This window comes from Procambarus clarkii, chromosome 25 (assembly GCF_040958095.1).
Source record: "Procambarus clarkii isolate CNS0578487 chromosome 25, FALCON_Pclarkii_2.0, whole genome shotgun sequence".
Lineage (NCBI taxonomy): Eukaryota > Metazoa > Arthropoda > Malacostraca > Decapoda > Cambaridae > Procambarus > Procambarus clarkii.
In genome coordinates this window covers 3,670,618-3,679,494 of record NC_091174.1, presented here as the reverse complement: position 1 = coordinate 3,679,494, position 8,877 = coordinate 3,670,618, and positions in this window count along the sequence as shown.

The window sequence follows — 8,877 nt, the reverse complement described above, 5'->3', positions numbered from 1 at the left end:
CATCTGTACCTGTGTTGGTATGTGAGAACACCTGTACCTGTGTTGGTATGTGAGAACATCTGTACCTGTGTTGGTATGTGAGAACACCTGTACCTGTGTTGGTATGTGAGAACACCTGTACCTGTGTTGGTATGTGAGAACACCTGTACCTGTGTTGGTATGTGAGAACACCTGTACCTGTGTTGGTATGTGAGAACATCTGTACCTGTGTTGGTATGTGAGAACATCTGTACCTGTGTTGGTATGTGAGAACATCTGTACCTGTGTTGGTATGTGAGAACATCTGTACCTGTGTTGGTATATGAGAACATCTGTACCTGTGTTGGTATATGAGAACATCTGTACCTGTGTTGGTATGTGAGAACATCTGTACCTGTGTTGGTATGTGAGAACATCTGTACCTGTGTTGGTATCACATGTTTTGATCAAACGTTTAAGTCACAATTGACCATATAAACAACAAACTCAACAACATTCGAGTAAACACCCAATTCTCCTCCACAAACACATACAAACACCTAATACTCATCCACATACCCACCTCAGTACACAATACGCATACACAAACACACCTGAATATTCAGTATTCATACCCCAAAACACACACACACCTGAATACCTAATACCCACAAAAAAACACCTGAGTGCCAATTCTCATACTTAAACTGAAAATATTTACCTACATATTTACTAGAAAACATATAAAATCCTCGTATACCAATATACACGAACCAGAAAGTAATTCTTTAGATTCAACATATATTCCCAGTATGCAAATGCAATGATATATCATTGCCCTAAACTGTCACAGGACCCCTGCTAACCAGAGCATATTTTTGGGTGAATCTAATCAGCCATGACAGATGGAAAAAGAGGTAGAACAAATTCTGAAACTCAATGATATTACGACAAACCCCAAAACAGAGACTTATAATCCTGATATATTTCTCCCGATATCAAAAGTGTTTTAAAAATTAAAAAAAGTGTTTTCGATATCAAAAGTGTTTTAAAATATTTTTTTTGTTCGTTTCGGGGAAATATATATATGTGAATATGTGATTGCTTGTGGAAAGTAGGTAATTTTTGTTATATATTTATATAACAGAATATTTAAAGAATGAAGAGTATGGGAAAATGCTAATAGGCCACAGTTAGTTTAATCAGTTGAATATTTGTTTTTGTTTTCCTGTCTTTACACTTCACTACTACACACTAAGTGTACTGCTTGGTTACACCCTGTTGCCACACTATCATGCCAGCACCCTACCACCACCACCACACCCTTTTAACCACATTCTTAAATCTTGCATTTAATCTCATCCCTTGGGCCACACTATCATGCCAGCACCCTACCACCACCACCACACCCTTTTAACCACATTCTTAAATCTTGCATTTAATCTCATCCCTTGGGCCATATCCCAAGTCACATTATTAACACCATCACGTTACTCTATCACATCACTACACCCTAGACGTGTGAACAATTAGCCACTCCCTAACGACACCCCACTGTCTAAAGACCCCCTCACCCTAATAACACCACCCTGACCCCCCCACACCCTAAATATTCGCTCCCTGAGCACACACCTGACCCCACAGCATCACTACACCTGACTACACACTATCACAACACTAGAGTATGGTAAGGGGTTCTGTTATCTTGGTTGTGCGATGTTTCCAGGTGGTAATTTATCTTGTCATCTTAGGGTTATCGCTTCATTATCTGAGTCATTGATGAAGGGCTCTTGGTCCAGTAGGGTATAGGGCTCTTGGTCCAGTAGGGTATAGGGCTCTTGGTCCAGTAGGGTATAGGGCTCTTGGTCCAGTAGGGTAGGGCTCTTGGTCCAGTAGGGTAGGGCTCTTGGTCCAGTAGGGTAGGGCTCTTGGTCCAGTAGGGTAAGACTCTTGGTGCAGTAGGGTAGGGCTCTTGGTCCAGTAGGGTATAGGGCTCTTGGTCCAGTAGGGTAGGGCTCTTGGTCCAGTAGGGTAGGGCTCTTGGTCCAGTAGGGTAGGGCTCTTGGTCCAGTAGGGTAGGGCTCTTGGTCCAGTAGGGTAGGGCTCTTGGACCAGTAGGGTATAGGGCTCTTGGTCCAGTAGGGTAGGGCTCTTGGTCCAGTAGGGTATAGGGCTCTTGGACCAGTAGGGTAGGGCTCTTGGTCCAGTAGAGTATAGGGCTCTTGGTCCAGTAGGGTATAGGGCTCTTGGTCCAGTAGGGTATAGGGCTCTTGGACCAGTAGGGTAGAGCTCTTGGTCCAGTAGAGTATAGGGCTCTTGGTCCAGTAGGGTATAGGGCTCTTGGTCCAGTAGGGTAGGGCTCTTGGTCCAGTAGAGTATAGGGCTCTTGGTCCAGTAGGGTATAGGGCTCTTGGACCAGTAGGGTAGGGCTCTTAGTCCAGTAGGGTATAGGGCTCTTGGACCAGTAGGGTAGGGCTCTTGGTCCAGTAGGGTAGGGCTCTTGGTCCAGTAGAGTATAGGGCTCTTGGTCCAGTAGGGTATAGGGCTCTTGGACCAGTAGGGTAGGGCTCTTGGTCCAGTAGAGTATAGGGCTCTTGGTCCAGTAGGGTATAGGGCTCTTGGACCAGTAGGGTAGGGCTCTTAGTCCAGTAGGGTATAGGGCTCTTGGACCAGTAGGGTAGGGCTCTTGGACCAGTAGGGTAGGGCTCTTGGTCCAGTAGAGTAGGGCTCTTGGTCCAGTAGGGTAGGGCTCTTGGTCCAGTAGGGTAGGGCTCTTGGTCCAGTAGGGTAGGGCTCTTGGTCCAGTAGGGTAGGGCTCTTGGTCCAGTAGGGTAAGACTCTTGAACCAGTAACCTAACTTCCCAATCTTCCAACACAATCCCCACCTCGTCATCTTCCAGGCATCCCCATCTTCAAATCTTCCAGTCCTCCCAATCTTTGCGCCCACCTCCTAATCTTTCAGACTTTCCCGCCTCAATCATTTTAGTCCGCCACCCCCCCCTCATCTCTTCCTCACAGCCGGCTCCTCACACCAGATCTCTCTCTGGGTTCCGCGGAGAATATCCATTACTGTACCAGCACGGTTTATCGACGACTCATCTTTTGACTCTAGGAAAATAATAGCCCATTCCAGGAGGTCTGGACGAGACATGTTCTACCCGGCACGCTTCTGCGGCATGTATATTGGTATTCATAATACCCCTATGTATTGATGTGAGTCATGTTCACCCTCTGTATACCCATCCATGCCCCCCACATTCGAACATTGCGGCGCCTCCTCCCTACCCACACTCTCCCCCGTTCGGATAACATATTGTCAGGACGATATTTCAGCTGCTCTGAAATAGCCAATAAAGGAAGCTTCCCTCTGGGCGTAGCGGACACAGCAGGCATAGGAAACTTGATGACTCTAAGGGTATTGGGTATATTATTTTCTGCAGACTGGAGCTGGACGCAGACTTCTTTACTTTCTTCTTTCATCTCTGGTATTGTCTGCTGTCTCTCTCGTTATCTTAATGGCTCTGCTTGTCATTCGGTAGTTAAGTATGTCTCTCACACTCTTAACTTCACCCTGGGATGTGTGTGTGTGTGTGTGTGTGTGTGTGTGTGTGTGTGTGTGTGTGTGTGTGTGTGTGCGTGTATGTGTGTGACCCTTTTCCTCACTGCGCCCGCCCGCCCCCCCCCTCTCTCCATAGGGGGCAAACCATCACTTCTGGTATAACCCAACTCTCCACATGGGGGGCTCTTGTCCTTTTTTATATTTTAAGAGCAAGAGTAATGCGTGATGGGACAGTAAAGTAGCAAGATGGAAGAGAGAGAGAGAGGGAAGGGAGGAATGAGAAGAGGTAGTAGAGAATCAGCAGAAAAGGAAAGTGACTGAATTACACAAGATGGAGAGCTCTGCATGACAGTGAAAAGCGGTGGAATTTTTGGTAAGAACCTCAGCAAGCGTCCTTCTTGTGGTGAGGGTGGGGGGGGGGGGTCTCAGCTGGGGGCTCGCTCATTGGCCGACAGTTATCACTGGCCGGGCGGTGATTGGCTGCGGTCACACAACTTGTCGTTTGGGAACAGCCCGGGTGAAGTATTGACATGATTTTGGCGGGTAATTTGGTTGTGGTGTGTGTGTGTGTGTGTGTGTGTGTGTGTGTGTGTGTGTGTGTGTGTGTGTGTGTGTGTGTGTGTGTGTGTGTGTCCCTCCGTGGTGACCAGCAGGGTTATGAAACCTACCAGCCTCCAGCACACACACACACACACACACACACACACACACACACACACACACACACACACACACACACACACACACACACACACACACACATATGAGCCACAGGACGTTAGAAGGAACTTTTTCAGTGTCAGAGTGGTTGACAAATGGAATGCATTAGGCAGTGATGTGGTGGAGGCTGACTCCATACACAGTTTCAAGTGTAGATATGATAGAGCCCAATAGGCTCAGGAACCTGTACACCTGTTGATTGACGGATGAGAGGCGGGACCAAAGAGCCAGAGCTCAACCCCCCGCAAGCACCACTAGGTGAGTATAACTAGGTGAGTACACACACACACACATACAGCGTGTGTGTGTGTGTGTGTGTGTTAGATATATATGTATAGTAGATATAATAGAGGGAAAAATAGATTGGTTAAAAAGGCGGGGTCCAAGAGCTAAAATGTCGATCTTGCAGGCACTAAACTGCAGACAAATGTCACTTACAAGTATTCAGGATAACTGTTGGAAGAGTAATATATAGGAAACACAAACCGTAACTGTCTCTATTTTCCGCTTGTTACAACTTGTAATAAAGTTGTTACATCTTGGCTTAACGTGTTTATGACGTATTAGAACGTTGTTACAACTTGCTATATTGGTTGTTATAACTGGTTAGGTGTTAAAACTTGTTCGAACATTGTACCAACGTCGTAGTTTCGGTGTGTGTTTGGCGGCATGAAATCGAGACTAAGTGAACACCTAAAGAATGTCAACTTTATTAGACAAGTGCACCAGGGATTTATAAGGAAAAGTCCCGATTGACAAGATCAAATCCTATAACAAAGTTACTCAAATAAAACAGGACAAAGGAGGCTGAGTAGCCTGGATTTTCTTAGAAAGTTAAAAAGGGCATTTGATTCTGTTCCTCACTGAAGACTGGTGTACAAGATGAAGAAACAATGCTGGGATAACTGGGGTAAAGGATCGCCTCAAGAACCTCCCTACAAACAGGTCACAGTTAGAAAAGAAGTTTGGAGTTCGTGGAATATAACAAGTGAGACTCCCCCAAGGGTCGGTCCTGGGACCCCTACTGTTGCTAATTATTTATGGAAATGACCTATGCCTTACCCGAGGTAGCGTACACGTATACACATTCAGTGCAGGCGAGGAGTCACAATAACGTGGCTGAAATATGTTGACCAGACCACACACTAGAAGGTGAAGGGACGACGACGACGACGTTTCGGTCCGTCCTGGACCATTCTCAAGTCGATTCATTCTCACAATCGACTTGAGAATGGTCCAGGACGGACCGAAACGTCGTCGTCGTCGTCCCTTCACTTTCTAGTGTGTGGTCTGGTCAACACATTCAGTGTGTGCGGACGACCCCAAGCTAAAGTTTGGTTACAGGAAGTTACAGGACTTTGATAAACTTCAGAAGTGAGCAAGCAGACTGTTGCTAGAATTCACATTACAGCCTCGTTTTAGAAACCTAAACCAGGGCTCTACACAGCCTTTCTTAGATCAGTTCTGGAATATGCAGAACCTACATGGAATCCACACCTTGTGAAGCATAAATCTAGGACTGAAAAAGTAGTAAGACTAGCAACAAGGTTGGTGCTGGAGCTAAGAGGCCTAAGCTATGAGGACAGTCTAAGGGAAATAGACCTCACAATCCTTAGAGGAGAGAAGAACAACGGGGACATGATCGTAACATACAAGATACCGAAGGGAATTGACTCGTACCCTATAAGGATAGTCAACGAGTGAAATTCACTGAAAGTAAAAGTTGTGGAAGCCACCTCCAGCCTCAACCTTAAGGTTAGATTCGACAAGGAATTCGAACATCAGAATAGTTCAATTATGACGCAGTTGGCTCAATAATGCTATTATCCTGGGTGTAAGGAGCTAGGCCTTCCTCTTAGTCATTGATAGGTAAGTACAGACACACACACACACACACACACACACACACACACACACACACACACACACACACACACACACACACACACACACACACACACACACACACAGGTGTAGGGAGCAGGAGGCCAGATACAAGGTATCATCTGGGAGAGGAAATTCTTCAGGAGTCAGAGAAGGAAAAAGACTTGGGAGTTGATATCACGCCAGACCTGTCTCCTACAGCACATATCAAGCGGATAACATCAGCGGCATATGCCAGGCTGGCCAACATACGAACGGCATTCAGAAACTTGTGTAAAGAATCAGTCAGAACTTTGTATACCACATATGTCAGGCCAATCCTGGAGTATGCAGCCCCAGCATGGAGTCCATATCTAGTCAAGGATAAGACTAAACAGGAAAAGGTTCAAAGGTTTGCCACCAGACTAGCACCCGAGCTGAGAGGTATGAGCTACGAGGAGAGACTACGGGAATTAAACCTCACTTCGCTGGAAGACAGAAGAGTTAGGGGGGACATGATCACCACATTCAAGATTCTGAAGGGAATTGATAGGGTAGATAAAGACAGTCTATTTAACACAAGGGGAACACGCACAAGGGGACACAGGTGGAAACTGAGTGCCCAAATGAGCCACAGAGATATTAGAAAGAACTTTTTTAGTGTCAGAGTGGTTGACAAATGGAATGCATTAGGAAGTGATGTGGTGGAGGCTGACTCCATACACAGTTTCAAGTGTAGATATGATAGAGCCCGATAGGTTCAGGAACCTGTACACCTGTTGATTGACGGTTGAGAGGCGGGACCAAAGAGCCAGAGCTCAACCCCCGCAAGCACAACTAGGTGAGTACAACTAGGTGAGTACACACACACACACACACACACACACACACACACATACACACACACACACACACACACACACACACACACACACACACACACACACACATACACACACACATACACACACACACACACACACCACGCACACACACACACACACACACACACACACACACACACACACACACACACACACACACACACACACACACACACACACACACACACACACACATATATTTCCCCCCTCATCTGTCCGTACCTCGTCTCTTCAATTTGTCTATCAATTTACCCATTCATACTTCAGTCCACTCGTCAATCCACTCATGCATCCGTTAATCCACGCATGCATCCATCTGTCCACCAATCTAACCAGCAGCCCATCCACCAATTTAACCCATTCATCCGTCAATCTATTCTCTTTTTCTTGTTTACGATCAAATACCTCAACGATTCTCACCAAACAGGTGTTGGTTGGTGTCACATCTCTCGTTAGTGTCAGTTAACGAAGTTGTTAACGGACTGATTCGTGTCTCATGTTTATATGAGACATATATATTGTATATGAGGCACATATATTATATGTAAGACATATATTTTATATGAGACACATATATAGAGGAGCATAATCCTACTTTTTATGAATCAAACTACCATTTTCATCTACTTTTCCTTGCGCTGTATTCATCTTTTATTCTCCAATTATGACCAGAAATGCTTGGAATTTGGTTCAGCTCACTCGCTGTATGTAATATATGATCTACCAATCACGTGTGTTGATTCCTAGCATAGCATTTGAAGGCCACGCCCCCCAATTCATGCTGCCTACCAATCACATGCCAGGATACAAAACATAATTTCATAGATTCTGTTTTGTTGTAGATTGGCCAGTAGTTACTTGTAGTGGCGCTATTGTCTCGTTGCTCATCTTAACTCATCAATCTAGACGCACATATTGATGTGTGCATTAATTTGCTCATTTATAAGTTTTACATTTGCCTCTATGCCTGCCTTCAATCCTTCCTTTTCCTTCAATCTCTCTCTCTCTCTTGTCTCCCTTTCCTTCTCTCTCTCACTACACTCCCTCCCTCCCCCGGTCACTAGACCAGCCATGACACCACCCTAGGGGTCAAATTAGTGCCTATTCAATCGTTATTTGGGGGCCTCTCCCCCCCCTGACTTCCTCAACTCTCCCGGGGACATCAATAAATGTTTTCTATGGGTGATCTGGGGATGTAAGGGTCCTGCCACAGTGCTTATGGGATATTTATGTGACAGAACCAGTTCTTTTTTAACTATTTCTCAAAGTTAATGTCTCTCTCTCTCTCTCTCTCTCTCTCTCTCTCTCTCTCTCTCTCTCTCTCTCTCTCTCTCTCTCTCTCTCTCTCTCTCTCTCTCTCTCTCTCTCTCAATGCAAATTGGAATTGTAAATCATTGAAGACTTTAATAACCTAAAATCCAATTGGTATCTTAAGTTAATGATTCATTATGTTCTGCATTTAATCCACTGATTGTATGTTCATAAGTGATATAATATGCATATTTCAATCCCCTCTTCACTCTCCCATTGTCACCAGGAATACATTCCGGCGGTGATAAACACGATCTAGGGTTGCTAAACATCTCCTGTATTAAGAGTTCTGTATACACTACAGGTCGGTTATACACTGGCACATAGGAATAGCCGAAGGTTAACCTGTACACTGCGCAATGTTAGAGATCCTAAGATACTAAGGATACCATTGTTGCCTTTTATTGGGGGTTAATGATTTTTTTAAGCCATAGACTCAATTGCAACATACTAGGGGAAACATTTTTTTATCGTGGCACCTCGAAATATATTAAAACATTTTTTGTAAAGATTAAGTTTTCAAATCAATCTAGATCTGCGGAATATATTTAGTGTTGTGTTCTTCTGGTAGGAGCCCGAGTC